The sequence below is a fragment of the Trachypithecus francoisi genome, unplaced genomic scaffold (genome assembly GCF_009764315.1).
Source record: "Trachypithecus francoisi isolate TF-2019V2 unplaced genomic scaffold, Tfra_2.0 Lachesis_group2, whole genome shotgun sequence".
Lineage (NCBI taxonomy): Eukaryota > Metazoa > Chordata > Mammalia > Primates > Cercopithecidae > Trachypithecus > Trachypithecus francoisi.
This window is the reverse complement of record NW_022681465.1, coordinates 11,289,877-11,314,409: the sequence shown is the minus strand read 5'-3', so window position 1 is coordinate 11,314,409 and position 24,533 is coordinate 11,289,877. Positions and strand designations below refer to the sequence as shown.

Genomic DNA, 24,533 nt, shown 5'->3' with positions numbered 1-24,533 from the left:
TAAATGATTTAACTTCTCAACACATTAGTTTACTCTTCCATAAAATGGGGATGATGTTAAGAATGGTACCTACCTGTTGGTGTGAATGAGAGGAATGAATGAGATAACACATGGAAAAAAGAAAGCACTTAGTGTGTGGTACCATGGAAGCACTACTGAACTGTTTGCACTTCTTAAAATAAATGGGCCTTCCCAGTAAACATCCAAAACCCCATCATTAATGGAGACCTCCCCAGGAGAACCTGGAGGTGGATATGTGTCACTGGGAAAGCAACTGGAACCAGGACAGGAGGATACTAGGTGATAATAATAATCCGTGTCATAACTGTAGTATCATGGAATTTTGAAAGCTTCAGACTTTCTAAGAATTCACTCTGCCTTTTCAAAAATCTGGAAGTTGATGGTCATATTCATCTTGCTTTTTGATTTCTTAATTGTGGTTACAGTTCCCCTCCTAAAGAGTCTCGTGATTTTATTTGTTTATTATTTTTAATTTTATTTTTTTAGACAAGGTCTTGCTGTGTCACCCAGGCTAGACTGTGGTAGTGCAATCATGTCTCACTGTAGCCTCAACCTGCTGAGCTCAAGTGATCCTCCCACCTCAGCCTCCCAAAGTGTTGGGATTACAGGTGTGAGCCACCATGCCAAGCCTTCTGCTTTTATTCTGATGAGTAATTATTTGGCATATTTCATCTCATTCGAGAGTTTAAGTATACTATAGATTATTGAAGGCTTTTGATGAACTATGGTCAATCCTGATATATTCATTAATATTTAAGAATGTCGCCGGGCGTGGTGGCTCACTCCTGTAATCCCAGCACTTTGGGAGGCTGAGGTGGGCGGATCATGAGGTCAGGAGATTGAGACTATCCTGGCCAACACGGTGAAACCTGATCTCTACTAAAAATACAAAAATTTAGCTGGGCACGGTTGCACATGCCTGTAATCCCAGCTACTCGGGAGGCTGAGGCAGGAGAATCACTCCAACCATGGAGTTGGAGGTTGCAGTGAGCTGAGATTGCGCTACTGCACTCCAGCCTGGTGACAGAGCAAGACTCTGTCTCAAAAAAAGCAATTTAAGAATGTCAGATTATCTAAGCAGATTACCTAAGCAATGAAAAACCAAAGTTAAAACATAGCGTGTTTCTGCGTGTGTATGTGCATGTGTGCATGTGTCTGAACAGGTGCATATTCTTTTGTTTATTTATTTTTTAAGGCCAACATTTGTAGTCAGGCACAAGAATTTGAATATACAATTCATAATGAAATGGCTTGAGATACTTGAGTAGTCCTCATTACATCTGCCTGGCATTTCGTGGATCTTTTAGATCTTTTATTTAGTATCTAGTCCATATTTGCTAAAGAGTAAATGTGTGATAAATATGCATTTACATTCAAAAGCTATGAAATAAATTTGGAAACTACATTTTAATTTTATTTTAACATTATGTTTTATAAATAGCACATAAAGCATAAAGCTCAACATATATCTCAAAATATATTATCATTTTTAGTAGGTAAAACACAATTGTGAACCATTTTCTGATTCTTCGACTGTTGGAGTCTGGCTTCAAAAATATGTGCGTAGTTATTTTCATGTGAAAATTAAAAAAAAAAACTCATTGACTGGAGTTCTTAAAAATGCTGTTGCAAGCTCTGTGTAGCAAAAAGTCAAATGTTAAAACAATAGAGACAGAAAGTTAGACCCTCAGGAGAAGCTGAGATTTTGTTTTATCTTGAGGTTTGCCTGCACCACCTATCAGCATGAATCCACATCAGGGCTTTTACCCTCTGCCATTGTGGGCTAGGGGAGATACTGGGCTGGCTGCAGAGCTCTTTCTAGAATATGAATCTGATTACTGGAGCAGGTGGAGGCAAGAGGCATTGGAATAAATACAATAAACCTAGAACAAAATTCACAGAGACAATCTCATACGCATTCACTAAGTTGTTGTTTCACACACAGCTGTGCCTGCAGATGATAAATGCTTTCCTAATAACAAATCTAGTTTAAAAATTATAAATAAAATGAATAACAATCACATGTGAATTAGGATACTTCCTTAAGCAAGCATGGCGAATAAATTTATGTGAATGTAAATGTCATGTGGGCAGCTGTGTGCCAATCACTGTGTTATTACTCATTAACTTCTCTGCATATTTGGTTACATTATCCAGGAAAATGCATCTCTCAACCCATTCTACTTTCATTTCACTCCAAGGAAGTAAAACTGTGTGTTGGAAAGCTCCTCTAGTCATGTTTTTTTTTTTTCCTATTCAATAATTTTCAGACCACATTTATTGAGTTTTTGAAAGGAAAACGAGTTGACAGCATAAGAAATTCTAGCAAACTGTGGAATCCAGCCATATTTTTATGTCTTACAAATTTTATCTAGGAATATGGTCAAAAAGGAGTAGGTCTGCGCTTTAAAATGGAAGGACTTGAATAGACGTTGAATCTCAGAGGGTATGAGGATGTCAACTAAGCACATGGATGTTGAATATCATTAACCATTGGGGAAATGCAAATGAAAATCCCAAAGAGATCACTGTATACTTATCACAATGGCTAATGTTAAAAACAGCAACAATACTAGGTTCCGGAGAGAATGTGGAGCAAATGGAATTCTTTTACGTGGCTCGAGGGAATGCAAAATACCATGGACTGTGGTCAACAGTTTGGCAATTTCATATCAACATATGCTTACCCTGTGACCCAGAATCCAACTTCTAGGTATTAACCCTAGAGCAATGAAAACTTATATCTATACCAAAACTGCACACAAGTATTTAGACTAGCTTTATTTGTGATAGCCAAAAACTGGAAATAGCCTGAATGTACCTCAACTAGTGAATGCTTAAACTCTGCACATCCATATTCTGGAATTCTACTCGGCATTGTAAAAGAATAAACTGTTGATGTACACAACGGCTTCAAGGAATCGCACAGACATTATGCTGGGTGAGAAAAGATGTTTGGAAAAGATTATGTAGTATATGACAATTTATTAATACGGCAGTGTCCGAGGACAGTCGTAATGATGGAAAGTGGGCCAACAGATCAGTAGATTGCTAGAGTTTTGGGTACTGGCAGGGTGTATCTAAAGGAATGCATGAGGGAAGTTTTTAGGTAACGGAACTCTTCTCTATTTTGATTATGCTGCTAGTTACATGAATATATGTATGTGTTAAAATTCACAAAACCATATACCAAAATTACCAAATCGATTGGTAATTTTTAAACATTCTTTGCGGTCATGTTTTTACTTAAACTGCTTAAGAAGCTAAAGTTTTACATGAAAAAGATGAAGCCAATAGCAATTTCAAAAATATAAAATATGTAATGGAACCGCATTTTTGGTTAACATGTTCTTTATCTATGATGTGAAAGACATTTAATACTAACTCTATTTAGATAGTGTTTTCTCAAGTGGGGCAAGAGTAGTAGTGAGACATGACATGGTTGCTAGTGGCCTCTGGCTCAACAATTATATATTTTAGTGGGTATTTAAAAGCCATTCATAATACATCTGATCCATAAATTCATGGATATTATTACTTTAAAGTAGGCTAACTCTAAACGTTATTAAAAAATCTAAAGGCAGTTTTTGAAAGTATATAAATAATGGGAAATCTACTGAAGTTTAAGAAATCCTAAGGAAGTCAGTATTTTCTTAGATAATCAGATTTTTTAGACCATAGCCAGTAGGCTGGGATATGAGGTTTTGTAGCTGTGCAAATTGCCACCACAAACAAAACAGTGGCTGTGTTAGGACAAGCTGAGAATGAGTGTGGGTGGCAACTGGCGGCATCTGCTGCGTGTTCCCTGTTCATCTCGGCATACCTGCTATCTGCAGGTTAGATCTCTGCTCCCTGATATACAGCCTCTTGCAACGCTGTGCTGGAAAATGTTTAACAACTAGCTCTCTGGGACAAGAAAAAAGCCACTGATCCGTAGTCTTTGTATCTGTGGTCGAAATACTCCCACCACCGTCAATTTCAAGTTACCAACATGATGTCACATGGAGTTGGGAAGAGAGGCAGAGTAACACATTAGTCTATAGTATTTCCACCATAGACACGAAAGGTAAAAATCACCTCAAAAATATAAATCATAGCAAAATGTAAAATATTTATCTTACTTGTAATATGAATGATTTAATTGTAAGCATATATAATTTAATTTTTAATAGTGTCTGCATTTAAAGACTCACAACATCCCTGGAAAGGTGACTGTGCCCTCTGATGAGCCCACTGCACTCTGACTGCCACATGCCACCTTCATGGATCTCTGTGCATTTCCTGCATTGTGGTTATCAGGTTATCACTGGGCTATTCACGTGATTTGGAATTTAATATTTTTTGCCCCTACAAGACGTAAACTCTACTAGGGTAGTGTTTAAAAAAAATGACCGTGTGGTCAGATTTTTAAATTATTGTAAAAATGGTGGTATATTTCTAGACATAAAGGAAAACATGACACCAATAATTTGCATTGTTTAAATAACCACTTTGTGTCTCTGTGTGTATGTATTATTAAGAAGACTCTAACGTGGAGAGCATGCAAGGGAAACCTTGTTTTGCATTTTGTTTAGTAGAAACTAATAGTGTAGTAAGAAGGAATTTAAATAAAAGTTTTGCCTTAGTTGATCTATTTACAATTAGTTCTGACATGATCGTTTATATCTTCTAGTCAGTATTTGGTCATGAAGGTTTCGGCAAAGAAAATAAAATCTTACTAACACAGAAGTGAATAAAAAATACATAACCCATTTTGTATTTTCAGTGAACCAAGTAAAACATCATTTTATGTGAACATAAGTACAGACATTAAAATAAACATTTTACATATGTCCAAAGCTTTGGGTTGTTACTATATATGTAAGCTGCTTTCAAATATACTATGTGTGATATAAACTATATTTCAAACTATTCAGCAGCAACAAGTAGGATAAAACATAACTATTCAGTAGATGGTTATTTATATTATCAGTTTTAAATTATTTCGTATATAGCTTTGGTAAAATTTTCCCAAATTAGAGATGAAGAAAGATAGCTTCACATTGTGATAATACTATGGAGACTATCTAGGTTCATTCTTGCTGAAGATAAACTAGTGATGATTTCTGAATTGCTTTTTTCTCAGTCTCTCCTTTTTCCCCTTCTTCCTCCCTCTGTTTCTCCCCCATCTTCTCTGCTCTTCCTTCATTCCTCCTGGATTCTCTCCTTCCCCTGTCTCTCCCTCTAATGTCCTCCTTTTCTTTCTTCCTTCTTTCTTCTTACTTTCTTTCTTCCTTCCTGGATAAGGAATTTTGGGAGACAAAAAACACTATACACACTTTCCATTTCAATAGTTACTGGCAAATTGATTTTCTGAAAGTTTCTGCCAACTTGAACCAGTATTGTAGGCGAGAAGACCCCATCCTGGCCCCCTGCAGATGAGCACTGGATTTTATCACCTAGTGTGATCTCATCCTCCTGGCAATGTGCATTCCCCTGGTCATTCTGAAATGGAGGCTGCTTCCTTCCATCCCTTAGCAGTTTGTATTAATTCTCCTTTAGTGAGTTGCTTGCTTATATATTTTGCCCATTTTTACAAATTGGGTGTTTTTTTCTTCTTTATTTACAGGGCTTCTTATCATACTATTTTTTATCAACTCTTAATGATATACTTTGCAAAATTGTTCAGGCTCCTTTTGTATTTTAAGTCGTTTATGATATCTTTGGATTACTGAAATTTTAATTTGATTTAGTCTTCTTTATAACTTTCACCTTTCGCATCTTGCTTAGAAAGACCTTTCTCTTTTTTTTTCTTTTTTTTTTTTAATTATACTTTAAGTTCTAGGGTACATGTGCATAACGTGCAGGTTTGTTACATATGTATACTTGTGCCATGTTGGTGTGCTGCACCCATCAACTCGTCAGCACCCATCAACTCGTCATTTACATCAGGTATAACTCCCAATGCAATCCCTCCCCCCTCCCCCCTCCCCCCTCCCCCCTCCCCGTGATAGGCCCCGGTGTGTGATGTTCCCCTTCCCGAGTCCAAGTGATCTCATTGTTCAGTTCCCACCTATGAGTGAGAACATGCGGTGTTTGGTTCTCAATGAAAGATTATAAAATAAAAACAATGACCTTATACGTTTTACCTACTTTCATAGCTACTCGTTTTCTTGTTTGGAGTTTATTTCTCCCAAATATGTTGATCTTGCTGGAAAAGTTTACAATATCATATGAGACACAGACCTATATTTTCCAAAATGAGCACATAATTTTCCTAACATCATTTATTAAATATTATTATTTACCGAATAATGGTTTTTACTGAGCTGTCATATGCCTATGAGTTTATCTGGACACCTTGTGTTCCATTGATATATTTGTTTATATCTGTACTACTAACAAGCTATTTATTTTAGAGTATATTTTGATAGCTAATTTTCTTTTTCAAAACTGGTTTTCTTCAGGTACTCTTTGAGATTAATTTAGGCTTGAATTTTCAAGTAGAAAAAGAATTAAAATAGACATTTTGGAGGGGTTTCATTGAATGTGTGCATGTGCACACACACACACACGCACACACAGAGTTAAGAAGTGGCATTTAAAAAATACTGTGTCTTCCCATCTAGAAACATGATTTTTCCCATCAATTGCATAAAATGCTTTCCTTTTGTTTTCACTCTTCCAGTAACAGTTCTACATTTTGTTTTTATATTTCTTTCACCTTTTCTGTTAAATCTATGCTAGGCATATTATAATATTTGATGCTACCATGAATTTTCCCCCAATGCTGTTGTACATTTTTTGCCAGTTTACAGAAAAACTATTGATTTTCAGTGTATATTATGTAATCTGCCATGAAACCACGTTTTTTTTTCTGAAAATATGCTCTTAAATATTTTTTTCAGTTGATTATTTGGACTTTCCTAAGTATATGATATAATCAGCTATAAATAAATAGTGAGGGTTTTACATTTTTCTTACTTTCACCTCTTTTAGAAAGTTTTGGTGGGTCCACCAGGTCAAGATTGCCAACTTTATGAGCATTCCTCCAGCACACACCTCTTTTTGTGTACTCTTCTGTCTTGTTTGCTATTTTACATAGACTCTTTGCTTTTCTTTTCATAAATAGGATAATTGTATGGCTTAATGAGTTCATACTTGCTCCATATGATACATATGGAAACTTTCTGCCATTCTTTATATTCTAGAGTAGTTAAAATCACAGAATGTAGTACGTAGCATTTTAATTGATAACTGTGAAGAAATAGTTGTCTCGAGTATATATGGGGGGTATATTTGGGATGCTGGGACTGCTTCCCACGGGATATAGATGCCGCCTTTCTTAATGCATGAATGTAAACACTTTTCTTAGTAAATGTAAATGTTTTTCTTAGTACAGAAATGTGCTGTCTCTAAAGGGATATTTGGATGCAGCACATTTATGTGACAGAATGACCCTTTCTTATTTGTGAGGTCTCTGTGTTTAGGTCCTGTGCAACATCAAATACAACTCACATTTACTAGCTCTTACCTAGGCATTGTCCTAGTGCTGCGGAAGCCAGAGGGCAGCCAAATTCAACTATGCCTAACATGATGGATAGACTCTGCATTTGTATGACATGGTGATGGGAGGTGGTGTTACAGAAGCAGAACACTTGGCTAGATCATTGAATACTGAGTGAGAGTCCATGGGCTAAAGTGGACAGACAGGTACTGGAGCAGAGCTCAGTCACAGTTAAGGACGTGTGAAAGAACATTCATTTGTGCAATGTGGAGTGGTCCTTATTTGGGCTACTAGAACCTTGAGGGTGTGCAGCCGGACAGCCTGGCTGGGGGGAGCCAGCTTGTGATGCCAACAGATTTGTGCCTCTGTGTTGACTGGGACTGATTCTAGTATCTATGGCTGTGCCTGCTTTCAGTTGTCATTCTCAGTTTCTCCTACCTGAGTCACTTGTCTATCCCATTCCAGTTTTCTCCATCCCTTGGGTCTGCCTGGCAGTAAAAGGATTATTCTGGTACATTTCTTTCTTCTGAGTCTGTTTGCTGCATCACTCTCTGATCTTCCAGTATACTCCTGGGAGTTCAGTTTCTTTTAAACTTTCTTAAGCACATTGCATTTTCTGTACCAGAAATCATTCATTCGTTTGTCACTTTCTGAGAACAGACTTGGTGCCAAAAACATGCATCACTGAACCATGAAGTTCACGATCCTTACTCTCCAGAAGTTTACAAGACTACAGGCTTCGCAAGTGAGTAAAGTAGGATAGGAGTAAAGCAAAACAGATCGGTGGCCAGTGTAGACAACTGGAGGTCATATGCTCCATTTAAAGGTACAACAGAAATCTCTCCTTTTAAAACACTGGGCAACAATGTGAAACAGTTGTGCCAGTTGGGTCCCCTCTAACTTTAAATGCCATCTGTTCTTTGCTAATGGCCAGATGTGTAGCCCACAATTCTCCTTTGAACTCCACAGCCCTATCCAGCACCCACCTCACATGGATGCTCTAAGTCTCACAGACAGGTCACACTCCTCACAGCCAAAAGTGAACTTTCAACCTCATCCACTGCCAATCCACTCTTGCTGGGTGGCCTTTTCCAGGTCAGGAAATGGCAATTCCAAGCTTCCAGGTGCTCAGGTGTGAAAATCAGGTATTATCTTTGACTGTCACCTGTTATCACATGTGTGTTCAATTCATCCACCCCATTGGCTCTGACATCAAAAGTTACCCAGAATTCAGCCAATTCCTTCTGCTTCCTCTGCTGCCACCACTGCTGTCCTCCATCCACTTCTGCCTTTGACAAGAGCAAAATCACCTCAGTAGCAGCCAGAAGGAGGGTGTCAATGAAAACCAAAGCCATTTTATTGCTCTGACCAGCGCCTCTCTGTGGTTTTCCATCTCAGAGAAAAGCCCAGTTCCTCTCAGTGCCCCAGAGGCTCCATACATACGGTCTTCTTTCTCCTCCCCTTTGCCTGCTGACCCTCTCACACCTACTCGTTGCCCCCTGCTCCCTCCTCCCACCCCCTGTTTTGCACCCTGGTTCTGCACCAGCACCTTGGTCTCCTTGCTGATACTGAATCTTCCAGCCTAGTTCCAGCATCACAGACTTCTCATTTGCTAGAACACTCTCCTGGTTCTCGACTCACTCCCTCACCTCCTTCAAGCCTTTGTTCAAATGTCTGCTTCTCAGGGAGACAATGTTTTATCACCAACCAATTTAAAACCACATCCCCTTCCTCCCAGCCATCTCTACTGCCCTTCCCACTTGTTTTCCTCTCTAGCACGCTGCTCTCTGATGTGCTGTGTGTCCTTCTCAGGCGTCTGCTTACTGGCCGCTTCCTCACTGGAATGTTAGCGCCTTGAGAATGGCGATTTTTGATGTTTTTATTCACTACTTCATTCCCAACACCTAGAATAGTGTCTGCACATAAATGGCACTCAGTCATTCTTTGTTCAATGAATGAATATACTAATGCATTCAGGAAGACCTCTATTCACTGAATCCTGAATATTTCTGGGGAAGAGTATAGAATATTTGCCATTCATTTTGTATGTGTAGGTGGTAGACGGCACTTCACCAGGAGACCTCACTCTCCAGATTCCTATCCATGGAGACATCATTTACCTGGGATGTAAACCTTCCAGACTGGGGAGCTGCCAGAAAGATGCCATGAATGGCAGTGTGCTTAGGAAGGACCCTGGGAAACTGCAAAACACCAATTCCTGCGTATTGAAGTCAGTGCCATAGAGTCCAGGGCATAATGAAGTTCAGATATGAGTCCGGCTTTAATGATGGGAGAGAATTAGACTTTAGAATACCTTTTGAACTGGTACAAAGGTGTGGACCTAAAACTCAGAGAGGCAGTAGCAGAAAATCAGGCACCTCCTCCTCCCCAAGGCTGTGTGCTGTTCTTTGCAAAAGATTGTGCAAAGGAATTAAGAAAGAAACAGCAAAATTAAAAACTTCTCAAATGGGGCCTTCTGGGGCCTGCACAGGCTGCTGTGTTGACGATTCCTATGTCTGATTTTGGACTCTTTGGGCCACTGACTTTCTAACTCTTTCTGTTTTTCACCTACAGACAGGAATCAATTTTCTTTCCCAACCCAATTCACACAAATATGACTATAACAAATAAATAATACTCAACCTTCTTTTGCATGTGAGGCACCCAGATAATTCCTTTTAGGTTCTCTCTCTCTCTCTCTGTCTCTTGCTCTCTCTCTCTCTCTCTCTCTCTCCTCTCTCTCTCTCTCTCGACAGGGTCTCACTCTGTTTCCCAGGGTGGAGTGCAGTGGCAGGACCTTGGTCCACTGCGGCCTTGACCTTCTGGACTCAGGTGATCCTCCCAACTCAGCCTTCCAAGAAGCTGGGACTACAGGCATGTACCACCACACCCGGCTAATTTTTTGTAGAGACAGGTTTCACCATGTTGCCCAGGCTGAGTTCTCTTTTATTTTATCGTTACTATTTTTAAAATGCTGGCTGGTAGAGCCAGGATTAGAATGAGAATGGTGCGGAACTTGTTGGAGGCTCAAGACTTAAGTGGAAACCAAAATTGTAGTCCATCAAGTCACATTTTTAGGGAATATTTATAAAAATGAAAATTCAGGAAAAGAATCCATGAGGAGCAAGATATCAAATTTTTAAATGAAAACAGGCATCCACGTGTTTGTTTTATGATCCCACATTATCGTGCACCTTTTTGTTATTGTGTCATTTACAGTTGGCCGTGAGTCCCCTGCCAGTGGGTTTACGAGTGTTGATGATGACATTTGGAGAGCTTGGGCTACGTGGGGCTTTATATAATCATGCTTTTTCATTGTAGAGCTTTTTTCTTTTATGACTTTTTCCAGTTGATTCAAAATATCAGCATGTGCTTCCATGAGTGTATATAGGAGTCCATTTCCTGTTTTGTCTCAGGTTTTGGCAGGGCACTGTTGGGTAACTTCCCTCTACACTCATTTTCCATAGTAACAGTTGGAAAGAAACAACAGAAGATGGTTCCCGGCCTTTCTACATCCTGCAGGGTTTGCCAGCATGTGCGGCTCACCTGACATCAACACTTTCTCCTGCCTGCCTTCTAGACACTGCACCCACCCACTCTCACAGAGTGAGATCCTGTCGAGAGAGAGACAGAGACAGAGAGAGAGAGAGAAAGAGAGAGATATGTGTGTATATATATATTTTCAAATCATAGAACAAGGATGTTTGGTGGGGAGAATTAGGTAACAGAAAAATGTCAAAGTAATTTCAGAATAGAGAGCTATTACTGAATCAGCCTTAGACAAGAATACACTGGGAGTTTGAAGGGAATAATCTGTGTTCTTCTTTAAGCACCTAAGTTACATCATGGGAGAAGCATGTGGGAGAAAAAAGTCCCATAATGAGCTACTTAAAATGATCACACAGGAGATACACACTTAGTGCAGTCTGTGTTTTACTGCTGGAAACCTTCAGTCATGCAGAGGTGATTTACCCAAGGCTGCTCCAAGTGGCGTTGGTGAATTAAAAGTTCAAACATGAAAGCTGACAAAAACAAGCACTGGGGAAGGGACTCCCTGTTCAATATTTGGTGCTGGAATAACTGGCAAGCCATATGCAAAAGATTGAATCTGGACCCCTTCCTTACACCACATGCAAAAATCAACTCGAGATGGATTAAATACTCAAATGTAAACCCCAAGCAATAAAAACCCTGGAAGACAACCTAGGCAATACCATCCTGGACATAGGAACTGGCAGAGGTTTCACGATGAAGACTCCAAAAGCAATCAACAAAAACAAAAACTGGCAAATGGGATCTAATTAAACTTAAGAGCTTCTGCACAGCAAAAGAAGCTATCAGCAGAGTAAACAGATAATCTACAGAATGGGAGAAAATATTTACAAATTACGCACCTGACAAAGATCTAATGTTCAACATCTATAAAGAACTTAACCAGTTTATAAGAACTTAAACCAATTTATAAGAAAAAACGTTAAAAAGTGGGCAAAGGCCATGAACACTTTTCAAAAGAATACATACATACAGTCAGCTTCCATATAAAAAAAAAAAAAGCTCACTATCACTGATCATTAGAGAAATGCAAATCAAAACCACAATGAGATACCATCTCACACCAGTCAGGATGGCTATAATTAAAAAATCAAAAAATAGGCCGGGAGCAGTGGCTCACGCCTGTCATCCCAGCACTTTGGGAGGCCGAGGTGGGTGGATCACGAGGTCAGGAGATGGAGACCATCCTGGCTAACACGGTGAAACCTCATCTCTACAAAAAATACAAAAAACTAGCCAGGCGAGGTGGTGCTGTAGTCCCAGCTACTCGGGAGGATGAGGCAGGAGAATGGCGTGAACCTGGGAGGCGGAGCTTGCAGTGAGCCGAGATGGCGCCACCGCACTCCAGCCTGGGTGACAGAGCGAGACTTCGTCTCAAAAAAAAAAAAAAAAACAGAAAACATCAAAAAATAACAGATGCTGATCAGGTTTTAGAGAAATTGGAATGTTTATACACTGTTGGTGGGAATGTAAACTAGTTCAGCCATTGTGGAAAGCAGTGTGGCAATTCATCAAAGAGCTAAAAATAGGACTACCATTCGATGCAGCAGTCTCATTACTAGGTATATACCCAAAGGAATATAAATTGATCTATCATAAAGATACATGCATGTGTATGTTCATTGTAGCACCGTTCATAATAACAAAAACATGTTATCAACCTAAATGCCCATCAAAGGTACATTGGATAAAGAAAATGTGGTACATATATACCATGGAATAGCACACAGCCATAAAAAAGAACGAGATCATATCCTTGGCCAGAACATGGAACTGGAGACCATCATCCTTAACAAACTAATGCAGGAATAGAAAACCAATTACGACAAGTTCTCATTTGTAGGTGGGAGCTAAATGATGAGAACACACGGGCTTGAAGAGGGGGAAGAAGGGACACTGGGACACTCTTGAGGGTGAAGGGTAGGAGGAGGTAGAGGATCAGGAAAAATAAGTAATAGGTACAGGTCTTAGTACTTGGGTAACAAAATAATCTGAACAGCAAACCCCCATGACACGAGTGTACCTACATAAGAAACCTGCACATGTACCCCAAGCCTAATTTTTAAGTTCAATTATGTTTTCCTCTCTGGTGTTTAATATAATAGAACCCTTTCTAGTAGTTTCTAAGTGTTGCTATTGTTAAATTTATTCTGACAACAGTGAAATTTTAAGTGAAATAAACATGGGATGTACAGTGGCCATTTGATGTCTTTTGACCTTAAATCTAATCGATACATTTCTTTATATTCAGATTTAAGTTTACCAGATTGGGTGAAGCAGTTCCAAGTTCAAAATTAATTGCATTGATGACTAACATTGCTTTCGGGAGCTAAAATACTCAAAGACCAATGCAAATTTCACAAGGCTGAAATAAAATGCATAATTATTATAGGTCACTGATAAGTTCAGGCTGCCAAGGGGACAGTGGCATCTACCTTTGGGAAATAGTTAAGCAGCAATATGCATGATTGAAGCAGATCTTAAAAGAAAAGCTGTTTTCTCTGGTTCAAATAAATGAACAGATGTGATTGGTATGATGTGTTTTGACAAAGTGCTTTAAAGACACGGTGCTTAAAAGGCTGAAAAGCCACCGCTCCAGCAATTCCCATCTTCTAAGAGCCACACTGCCAGATTTCACAGATCTCATGCAGGAAATGAAAGTAGTTTATGAAAGTGCAAGGGACACGAGCAATTTCAGAGCCATGGGTAAACTACAGGATTTTACATTCAATCAGCTGTGTTATAAAAACTGCTTTGGAAAAATTGATATCAAATTCATAGGTCCTCCAAGCACAGCAAAAGCAGTGGGCCCATGATCAAATGGATACAAATTGATAAAGTGGGAGAAATTTTAAAAAAAAGTTGCAGTCTCCCATAAAATAGAGGAAAAAATATGCACACACACATACATATATCCATCCATGCATATATATGAGAGAAAAAGTCTGGAGTGAGAGTCTAGTATTAGTAGATAACGAAAAATAATTCCGGTAGACTGGTTAACAACAAAGATTTTTTTTTTAAACTTAATGTTTTATTATTATTATTATTACTATTATTATTATACTTTAAGTTCTAGGGTACATGTGCATAACGTGCAGGTTTGTTACATATGTATACTTATGCCATGTTGGTGTGCTGCACCCATCAACTCGTCAGCACCCATCAACTTGTCATTTACATCACGTATAAGTCCCAGTGCAATCCCTCCCCCCTCCCCCCTCCCCATGATAGGCCCCAGTGTGTGATGTTCCCCTTCCCGAGTCCAAGTGATCTCATTGTTCGGTTCCCACCTATGAGTGAGAACATGCGGTGTTTGGTTTTCTGTTCTTGCGATAGTTTGCTGAGAATGATGGTTTCCAGCTGCATCCATGTCCCTACAAAGGACACAAACTCATCCTTTTTTATGGCTGCATAGTATTCCATAACAACAAAGAATTTTTACCAAAGTCGTGTTGTTGTTGTTTTTGGCTGAGTGAATTTGAGGTTAAACTCTACCGCCCAAAGCTGGATGACTTCCAACAACTTCTCACTGTTTGACATCAGCCATATTTATTTGCTTGCGTGATCTTAAATCCCTAAAAATCAGATGGACAGTACAGGAGATCATTTCCATTGGTCCACTATTCATACCAACATTCTCTTCTTTACCACTCAACTTTTCTAAGGAGACATGGATGCCATCACCATGAAAAGGAATCCCTCATATATTACTGTAACCATAGCAAAGGGACACATTTGGAAAGAGTAGTTTTGTTGTACGGTCAAGATGGGTAAGGTGGGTCGAGTGTGTTGTCAAACGCCACAGAGCTTTTGGAGGCCAAGTCAGGAGGATTGCTTCAGCCCAGGAGTTTGAGACCAGTCTGGGCAACATAGTGAAACCCTGTGTCTACAATAAACAATTTAAAAATTCGCCAGGTGTTGTGGTGTGAACTTGCAGTTCCAGCTACTCAGGCAGCTGAGGTGGGAGGATCACTTGAGCCAAGGGGTTTAAGATTACAGTGAGCCGTGATCAAGCCACTGCACTTCAACCTGGGCGACAGATAAAGATCCTAGATCTTAAACAAAACAAAACAAAAACAACAACACCAAAAAAAGATAGGTGATGTCTATTCATAAACATTTTTCCTTGGGTTGAGTCTCCCTGACAGGTGTATGTCTGTTCTGTCCAACATTACCATTATATGGTTGTTAAAAAAGCAAAAACCAAAAACACTTGCTTCTCTAAGAATAGGCCCTGTAGAATTGAGAGTTAATAATAAATAGTTCATGGGAGTTAATTGCCATGATAATTGTGGGATAAATCATGACCTGCTAATAAAACAGTGAGCTATAAAACGCCTGCCTGTAAAGCTATGGAACTGAATCCACAAAATAGACATTCAACACAGTCTCATTCTTCTTGACATTCAGCCTATTCCAGTAAACTCAGAAAAACATGACTGAGAGCCTATTATTTTCTTTGTCAAGTATTCTTAACTGTGAATCCCCAGTTTTTTATGTTAAAATGGGATCTTTGTATAAAAAGGGAGGTGTTTTACTTCCGGCAAATAATTCCAAGAAAACAGAGACCTACTCCCTTTCTGTGCAATATTACAAATAAATCAGAGGGAAACAGGAAGCAAAAAATCACTCTAATCCCACAACCATGATTTCAATAGTATGCAGCTGTCAAGTATTATTTTTTATAAGGAATGTTAAACTACTTTTCATTTATGTAGCCCTTTACATTTTTAAGTGTTTTGGGCTATATATTAATTTTATTCTAATAATAATCATGTACACTTAGTATATGATTCTTGCTCTATCCAGAAATAATTTTCTCTGGACATATTTCCATACTGAATAGCAAATAAATATTGTTATTACTGCAAGAGAAACTTGTAGGAAGCTGATTGTATGGGGAAGATTGTTGGGCGTGTGAGTGTATGGAATTTTTAATATGTAAAGGTGATACGGAATGAGCCAGGTTTGTGTTCACTTTTGACTCTACCTGGCCGTAGAGTCACTGAATTTTTCCTAAGCCATCTGGACCTCCATTTCCTCATCTACAAATGTGAATAATAATACCTATCTTGCATTGTTACTGAGAAGTTTGAGTGAAATTGTGCATATAACTCTTCTAGCAAGTTGCCTGGCACCTAGTACATTGTCCAAGTAATAACCCTCACTGGTAATTATAGGCGAACACAGAATGGTACAGTGGGAATTTAAAGACACTCTGAGGTTCTGAAAAATCATTAATAATGTGAGTCTACTCATAGAGTTACAAGTTCTTAAGTGGGTTTTCCGAGTTAATTAGTCCTGGCCGGCTGCAGTGGTTCATACCTATAATCCCAGCACCTTGGGAGGCCGAGGTGGGCGGATACCTTGAGTCAAGGAGTTCCAAACCAGCCTAGGCAACATGGTGAAGTCCCATCTCTACAAAAAAAAAAAAAAAAAAAAAATTGAAAAATTAGCCAGGCATGGTGGTGCACACCTGTAGTCCCAGCTACTCAGGAAGCTAAGGTGGGAGGATCACCTCAGCCTGGGGAGGTCAAGGCTACAGTGAGCCATGATGGGACCACACACTCCAGCCTGGGTTACTGAGTGAGATCCAGTCTCAAAAACAAAAACAAAAACAAAAAAACTAGTAAATTAGTCCCCAGAAATCATCGGGTTAGAGTCCATCCGGGTTTACCAACGTGAAATCATCTATTTCTTTTCTTTATGTGAATATAGGACATAAAATATCTAAAGTCACCCTATATTTAAATATAAAAGTAGCGTATAAAGGTTTCATTTGCCAGTCTCTGCATTCTCACATCAGCTGACTCTCTTTGAGAACTGCACCCTGCTATAAAACTAACTTGACTTCTGTGTCTCAAGTTTACCATTTACTTCACTAACACTGGGCAATCAGCGTGTCCAAGTTTGGACATTCCTTTTGTCTTGATTAGAGTTCATCCTTTATATGTGTGACTTCCCTAAGTTCCTTGAGAGCAAGAGTCTAATGAAGTATTTTGCACACCCAAACTAGGTACATAATAAATGCTATTGAACCCAAACTGATTTGAAATGGCATACGAGAAATGTTTAACACTTATGCCATTAATTGTTCACTTTTAGGGAGTTAGGTGAATAAAAGGGAGAAAAAATTAGTTACTTACTGCTCCTTGAGTATCCAAACTCCTGAATTAAATTCCTAGCAATCTGGCTACTTGAGCAAGCTTTGACAAGTCATTTAGCCCCTCGATCTTGCTGGTCAAAAACAACTATCATCAATTCTAATTGCTCTCACTTTCTGCCAATATTCAGTGTAGCTCATGGGCTATAAATGTGCAATAAAGCTTGTGAGTCAAATTGACTTGCCTGCAGTATGAAGAGAATGACGGGACGGTAACACCTGAGACATGCTTGACTTATAACCTCTAGCTAAAAGGACTTTCTAGAGAAGTCTGATTGGTAGTTCAGGAAATTATCTCTGCAGAGGCAGCACAGTTCTGCTGATTACACTTCAGCTTTGTGGGGTAGGTGTGAAAATGGGTGACCATGAGGTGTCACAGAAGTATGGCTCTAGCACAGTGAACCAATGAAGGGCAGGTGTACACAGGGCAGGTGCTTAGAACCTCAAGGGCACCATGGAAGGTAATTGGTAATAATGATGACAACCACTGCAAAATAGCAAGAGCCAACTTGCTGTGCTAATGGGACTCAATCTAAGGGGCTCAGTTTGAATGCATATAATGACATCAGGCTTGAGAAATTTCAGTTATCATGGTTTCCAAAAGTATTTCATAAGCAAAAAATATATTTTTTCCCATCCAGTATTCACAGTGATGCTTCAAGGAAAACCATGGCTGTTGCTGTGGTAGGTGGCTTCTAAGGAGACACCCGCGTTGGTGGCTTCCGTCTTGGTGCCCTCTTTCTGATTTACCCTTAAAGAAAACCCCAGTTCCTTCTGCCTTTTGAAAGCTACCCCAGAGTCTAAGTACCTTCTCTTATGTGTGTGTTTGCTTCTCTCTTCTCCAATTAGCTATTATTATATCTTTTCCCTGGGCTCTCATGGTATCTTTTTTAAACCTTGATTCTTATTGTTATAAAAAAATATTGTTTTTGTATTACAATATTCAAGTGCTTTTCTGTTGCCCCTAACTAGATTAAAAGATCTTTGCTAAGCCTTGCTCATTTTGGGAGAGTTGGGAGAAGGGGTCACAGTGCCTTGTCCAGTGCATGGTGGTGAGCCGAACAATTAGTTAAGTTGTTAAATAAATGATTATCTACTTGAACAGTTAATTGAAGTTTTAATTGTATAAACCATATTGGATTCTTTTTGCTAATCTCACGTGGGTGGAATGCAAAGATCTGTGGTTAAAAGAGTTGGAGGTTTTTCTCCAGACAAATGTCAACGTAAACCAAATAATGATCATATACAGGTATTCCTTTTGTGGGCCCTCTCTTCCAAACAGCATAGATGCCATGCTTCAGGCTCTCGGTTATTGCTTATTAAGAAAGAAAGAGTTCTTTAAATTCCAGCCAAACTTGGTCACAAGATCATGTGGAAGCTTAAAAATATTTGAGAGGAAGGGGAGTGTTCAAATTCATCACATTTGTTTAACTAAGACCCACATAGCTTCTTTTGCACACTGCAGGTTAGGCCTGTCATCCCCATTGTAATAGCAGGGGTCCTACAGAAGCTCCTCTTTGATGCTCTGGTCTCAGATCCTATCCTAGGATTTCCAGTGGTGCCTTGCTAACTTTCTCCTCAGTTCCTGGCTCACCCATTGGTCTGTTTGCAGTGCTTTGCCTGTGGACACACCTGCTGTGTCCTTCTCTCAGTGTGCTCTAGAATGGGTTTCTAACTTTTCCTTGATATGAGCATTTTTTCTGGGAATAGTGATGGAGCCATTTCCGGTAGTTGTTGCGTGTATGTTGAGTGTTTCAGTGACTTCTCAGCACCAGTGAGAGAAAACTTGCTTAGGCCTTTTTTATTGCTCTGGAAACCATTGACAGTGCTGCTGCATCTAAAATTCAGTATTCCCTTCTCACTCAGTATCCTCAGCCAACTGGATGCACTTATATGCCATGTGTTGCTTATGTCTTTATTATTTGGCCTAGGGAAAGCCTAATACTTATAATAAACAACATGAACATTCAATGCCAAGAGTGGGATAGAAGATGCTGCTAGCCACACTTGCATCTTACTGATTTTGCATTTTCTCTCTCCCCACTCCCAGTTGGCCTTCTTCAGTTGGGTGCCATTAAATCTTTGAGAATGTAATTGTCATCCATTCTCCTTAAGTCTTATAGTCAAAGCTTCTGGCTGTAAAATGAATTCCATTAGTTTAGCTCTTGAGGACCACCATTCCGATTTGTATTTTCTACAGAATATTTGGACCTGCCACTAATTTTCTTTTTCTTTCTTTCTTTGAGACAGAGTTTTGCTCTGTCACCGAAGCTGGAGTACAGTGGTGTGATCTCGGCTCACTGCAACCTCCTCCTCCAGGTTCAAGCGATTCTCCTGCCTCAGACTCCTGGGCTAGGACTAGAGGCATGCACCATGATGCCCAGCTAATTTTTTGAAGACAGATGACACTGCTCAAATTTAATTAGTAAAGGTCTCTCCTCTTAGACGAGACTAGGAAGCATTTTGGTTTTATCCATTTCACTCTCTGTGCTGAACTTGATGTCACATAATTGCTGGTCAGTCTGACACCTTCATACTATACATCTTTTTCAAATTAGAAAATATACTGTAATACAAAAATCAATATCAGTTCTAACAATGCATAGGAACCTTTTAGAAAGTTTAATGATAATAAGTTTTAAGAACTCAACAGTGTAAAGATCTCAAGACTGTAACATTCTTAGAAATTATTTCAATGAAAATTTCCTAAGATTGAAATGCAGAAACTTACAGAATTCAGTAAAAAGACAAAAATGTAAATACTAAATACTGAAAAGATGAAAGTTCTCCCCAAATCCACTTGTAGGTTGAATAAAATTCAAATTTAAAGGCAATTAATTAGGGATGAGGCAAGAATCTGGGAAGAAAATTAATCTGAAGTTTGTCTGGAAAAATCAATGGGTGAAATGAAAATATTTTAGGATAAGGTTAATGAGAACTAAAATTCTTTCAGTTATAAAAGTAAAGTGATAAAATAATTAGACCTATATGGTACCGATGCCAGGAATGTGATACAAAGCTATGGCAAGGCTTGAGATAATTTTATTGAAAGATATTCGTGGCATTGACTATAAAAGAAGAATTTACAATAGTTGAGATTCTATTATGTGTAAAGTTGTCCAACAGTTATAAGGATTAAATGAGGATCCCCCACAAAAAATTTAAAAAATAGAATGAACAAGTACTTATATAAAATAAAAGACTCATACGATTACACCACTTGCTTCTTAAATACTTATTTTTAAAGGCAAGAAATTAAACTGTTTTTTAGGATACCTTTGAATATGGCAGTGTTCACTTCTGAAAACAAAGGCTTAATTCTTCTATATATGATAACAGGGAGGACAAGAAGTTTTGCCAGCTTGTATTACAGACAAAATGAAGCCAGACATGGATTTATTCACTTTAACAATAGTAATATTTTAAAAGTACCAAATTCAAGTTCTTTTTGGCTTCACTTTGGGAATTAATGCCATATTAAACCTAATTCCTATTCTTTTGGAGAGTGATATTTATTCTTTTTGGCATTGGTAACTCCTATTTGGAAATTAAGTCTTGACAAGGACAGCAAGCTTCTGTATCAATTTTTCTCAGAATGATTTTGTCATGATATTTAACAGACTACTTTTTGGCCTTTATAGAATGTACTTCCTGAGCTTTTAAAAGTCATAGTCGATATATGACTGTCAGAGAGGACACACTAATTAGTATCATATGCTCTCGATTTTTTTAGCATTTACTGTTGGTAAATACCTTTATCAAAACCATTATTCTGTTACTAGAATTTGTTATTTACAAACGTTGATAACATCCCTGACTGTGATTTTTTTTTAAAGTAGGAAACAGTGTATTCTGAGCATAATCAGTCCTTGATTCTCCATGTTAAAGAAACAAAATTGAAGAAAGTTTTTTTATTCAGAAGAAAAGCATTCAAATGTGTTTACTTTCATTTTTCAGACTAGAAAATCTGTATGTATAACAAGAAAATTAAAAACTGCGTTAAAAGATAGAAAATGTATTAAAATTATAGACTTTAGGCCGGGCACAGTGGCTCAGGCCTGTATCCCAGCACTTTGGGAGGCCGAGGCAGGTGGATCACGAGGTCAGGAGATCAAGACCATCCTGGCTAACACTGAGAAACCATGTCTCTACTAAAAATGCAAAAATTAGCTGAGCGTGTTGACGGGCGCCTGTAGTCCCAGCTACTCGGGAGGCTGAGGCAGGAGAATGGCCTGAAACTGGGAGGCAGAGGTTGCAGTGAGCTGAGATCCGGCCACTGCACTCCAGCCTAGGTGACAGAGTGAGACTCCATCTAAAAAAAAAAAAAATTATAGACTTTGTGTCAAATAATAGTTAACATAAAAGGACTTAGATATTTAGACATCTTGGTTGAAACCCAGCTTTCCCCATATTGTGATGAAAATGTGATTTCACTTCTGTGGTCTTCCTCTCCAAATCCTGTCCTCCCAGTTTAATCATGAGATCATGAGAAAAATCTCAGATGAATCCTAATAGTGGGACATTCTACAAAACAGTTGCCCCGTACTCATCAAAACCATCAGGGTCATTGAAAATAAGGAAAGCTTGAGGAACCGTCACAGCCAAGGAGAGCCTAAGGAGACAGGATGACTAAATGCAATGTGGAATCCTCGAGGGGGTCATGGGACAGAAAAAGGACATTAGATTACAAATGAAGGAAATGTAAATAAACCAAGGACTTGAGTCAATGATCATATTTTTGATTGAATAATTGTGACAAATGAACCATATTAATAGAAGATGTTTATAATAGGGCATCAGCTAGGTATGGGACAATCAAAACTCTCTGTACTATCTTCTCCATTTTTATTTTTTCTTTTGAGACGGAGTTTCATTCTTGTTGCCCAGGCTGGAGTGCAGTGGCGCGATCTTGGCTCACCACATCTCTGCCTCCCAAGTTCAAGCAATCTTTCTGCCTCAGCCTCTCTAGTAGCTGGGATTACAGGCATGCACCACCAATCCTGGCTAAGTTTGTATTTTGGTAGAGATGGAGCTTCTTTATGTTGGTCAGCCTGGTCTCAACCTCCTGACTTCAAGAGTGATCCACCTGCCTCTGCCTCCCAAAGTGCTGGGATTACCGGCATGAGCCACCGTGCCTGGCCTATCTTCTCAATTTTTCTATAAATCTAAAACTATCCTAATAATGTAGTACGTTTAATAAAGAAGAAGAGAGCAAGAGTGGAGTTGGATAGCACAGAATTATTATATGCTGTACTAAGCAATTTAAAACATATTTCAGTTATATTTGGAGCCTCTGAAGTATTGAGTTGTAAGATATGCACTCCAGTAGCCCTGTTGAAGGCTCAGACCAGGCCAGAGCTTGAATGAAGGCAACAGCAGTGAGACTGAATGGAGGCAGGAGGCAAGGTGCAAAGCAGTGGAGTTAATAGCACTTAATCCCTGATTAAATTGGACCAGGTGGTGAAAGGAGGGAAAAGTCTATGATGATGGCTTTCAAGACGAAAATGGAGCATTGGTAAAGGTTTATATAAGGCAGGAAAAAGACTTGAGTGTTTAAAATTATCTAAGAAAAATAAATTCTGTTGAAAAAGTGTTGAGTGAGCATCTAAAAGGGTGGAGAATTTTCTGAGAAGCTGGCCTTGACTGTGTGGCTGTGGGTGTTCTGGTCTTGAGCAGATAATACTTAGAGCCTTAATTTGTCAACCCCTGTGATGTGATCATCATCTTTTTGTAACAAGCAGTGTCAGGTGGTGGACTGACTTCTCTGAAAGTGCATCCAGGTTTCAGGGCCCTGGTGCTCCCATAAATGCAGCAGTGTACACCTTTCTAGGCTGAAAGTGACTTAAGAGGATTGTGGATTTAGTGTACTCTCCGTATCAATTTATGCAACTCCCAACAATGTGGGTGACTGAACTGATATTGGCTGACCTTCTTCCTGCACACCAGAAACTCTTCAGAAATCAGGAATAACATACAACCTGCACACAAAAATATTAATATGTATTTCCAGGGGGAAAAAAGGAAATCTCCAGGCACCAGATATGGAGAAATTGAATGCAACTTTGTTTTACATCCTTAGGCTGGATGTAGAGGAAGTTGGCATGGCATCCCTGCACACAGCCTGGAGGCAAAGGGAAGCCCCAGCTGTGGAAAGAGCTAGAAACTCCCTGACCACTTGTTTGAGATCAGCAGAGCAACTTACCATCTCAGGGGTCTTGAGTGAGGAAAATGTTCTCCCATGAGAAACCCAAACTCCAGACCTTCTTGAGAGTAGAGTCCAGATTTACGTATGGCCTGCAGAAACCCGAGCTGAAAAAGTTAAACTGGAGACTTATGTAGAAACCCTTAGGGCCACAGCACAGGCAAATGTGACTCTTCTCTCCAGGCCGTTCCGCAAAGTTGATCATGCAAGAATCCCACAGGAAAGAAGAGAAAACCCCACTGAAAATGAGCTCAGATTTAAAAATTCCAGGTGACAAGATGAGTGAGTCACCATGAAGAATCAGCAATTTCAACAAACAGAGTGATTAGCAACCCAGGAATTGAAGTTACTAGAGGAAACTGAATGAAAGGAGAAAATAAGAGACTCTAAAATTTGAAAAAGGAAAAAATAGAATTTCTAGAAATGAACAAGTATAGTCATTCATGTTAAAGCCTCGCAGGAGGGTTTGAGTATCTCCAGTATTGTCCGAGCACCCTTTGGACATTTCAAGACCTGACAGAGGTGTTGGATACTGTATCTACAGAGAGATCTGAAAACCTGCTGCTCTGTGGATGGGCTGTGGCTTCGGGGGGCTGACACCATGGCACTCTTGAAATGGTTCCCTGAATTTTTATCCTGAGTACGTTTGCTTTGATTGAAAAGTATCCTATAGCTGACATTTTTAAAACCAAAAATGTCCTAAATGTGTTTACTATTCATCTTAATGATTTGCTGTTTTATGATTACAAAAAGGTTTTAAAGTCACTTTTGTCGTATTGCTTTCATCTCCATTGGCCGTAAGGACTGACTGGATGCTTAAGGACTGCCTGGATGCTTAAGGACTGCGATACCAAGGGTTACTACCTCTTAAGTTTCTATGATTCCCTGTTCCATGGGCTAAGGACTACTTTAATCTTAGGATTGGCTCCCTGGAAATTCTGCAGTAATACAGTTTTTCTGTTATTGGTACTTGAGTCTCATTTGCCCTGCTACCTTTGCAGTTTTTGATGTAGATTACAGTAATGCTTCCAGATTGGGACTCACACAGATGCACATTTAACTCCCCAGTTGAAATTAGCAAAAGAAGAAGAAATTTACAAAGACTT

The 24,533-nt window shown here is 39.1% G+C and overlaps 1 protein-coding gene across 4 annotated transcripts in view; it reads left to right on the top strand.

Annotated features, from left to right (window-relative positions):
* Nucleotides 1–24,533, top strand: part of CTNND2 (catenin delta 2) — a 942,360-nt gene that overhangs the window by 427,214 nt on the left and 490,613 nt on the right. The window lies entirely within an intron of this gene.